The sequence below is a fragment of the Salmo salar genome, chromosome 14 (assembly GCF_965601325.2).
Source record: "Salmo salar chromosome 14, fSalSal1, whole genome shotgun sequence".
Lineage (NCBI taxonomy): Eukaryota > Metazoa > Chordata > Actinopteri > Salmoniformes > Salmonidae > Salmo > Salmo salar.
The window spans coordinates 39,908,389-39,909,801 of record NC_138304.1 but is presented as its reverse complement, the minus strand read 5'-3'; the positions used below and the strand labels follow the sequence as shown (position 1 = coordinate 39,909,801).

General features: G+C 49.0%; 1 pseudogene; it reads left to right on the top strand.

The window, feature by feature from the left end:
• Positions 1-384: 384 nt before the first annotated feature.
• Positions 385-503, top strand: LOC123726917 (uncharacterized; annotated as a pseudogene).
• Positions 504-1,413: the final 910 nt, after the last annotated feature.

The following is a 1,413-nucleotide window of genomic DNA, read 5'->3' as shown; positions in this document are numbered from 1 at the left end:
TAATTACATTCCTCAATAAGAAGGTCCCCAATCAATATTTTACATTGGCTGAGTGGCACCAGAAGACACAATTGTAATGTATTTTGTAGGTGGTTCCAGTAATGAGATGCTTTAAAACTAAAGCGGATTTATTTAGTTTGGTGGAGGGCCAGGCCGGGCACCTGAAAGCTGATTTTGGTTGTCAGTCGAACCGTGTTTCCTTCTACACATTGGTGCTGCAGACTTCCGGGTTAATCGAGCAGTGTGATAAGAAGTAGCACGGGCAGGCGGGTCATGTTTCGGAGGACGTATGACTCGACCTTCACCTCTCCCGAGCCCATTGGGGAGTTACAGCGATGAGCCAAGATCTTAATTCTGGGAGAAAATGGGGTAAAAAAAAGAAATGCTTGTGGCCGTACTACCCAGAACACACCTGATCTCACCTGATCTTGGTAGCTAAGCAGGGTTGGGCCTGGTTAGTACTTGGACGGGAGACCACCTGAGAATACCAGGTGCTGTAAGCTATAAAAATATGTATATAGAAATTGCACATTGTGTCCTGTCTGACAGATTATTCTCAAACCACTTGCAAAAAGCCCAATCTAGGAATATTTCAGTCAGCCTTTGAACAAGAATGTAATGGTCAACAGTGTCAAAAGCCTTGGAAAGATCTATTAACAAAGGTAGCTCAATGTTTTTTATGATCTAAGCAATTTAACACATCTATATCAGGTTGAAGGCAAGACCCAGATGCAGACTGTGTCGGAGTAACAATGTTTATTACGGCAACAGGGCAGGCAAACGACAGGTCAAGGCAGGTAGGGGTCAATAACCAGAGTGGTGGGGGAAAGGTACAGGACGGCAGGCAGGCTCAGGGGCGGGTCAGGCAGAGGCCGGTAATCCAGAGGTGGGGTAAAGGTACAGGACGGCAGGCAGGCTCAGGGGCGGGTCAGGCAGAGGTCGGTAATCCAGAGGTGGGGTAAAGGTACAGGACGGCAGGCAGGCAGGCTCAGGGTCAGGGCAGAGTGGTCAGGCAGGCAGGCTCAGAGATGGGACAGGCAAGGGTCTGAACCAGGAGGCTGAGAAACAGAGAGACTGACGCGCCGCAGGCACTGAGACAAAAAAATGCTGGTTGGCTTGACAAACAAGACAAACTCGCAACAGACAAGCAGAGAATGCATATCAGTGTCCTGGTCGTGTTTTCACACCACCCACCTCGAGGGATGTGTGTGTAAGGGTGTGAATATGTTGTTCTTCAAGTAACCTACGTCTCGCTGAACAGGTTGGGGGGGGGGGGGAGTGGAGAGATACAGTGTGTCCTTCATATGACCTGTATGTTACAGAACAGTTGGGGGCAGTCAGTGTTCATGTGTGTTTGTGAGAGGCAAGGAGAGAGAGAGAGAGAGAGAGAGAGAGAGAGAGAGAGAGAGAGAG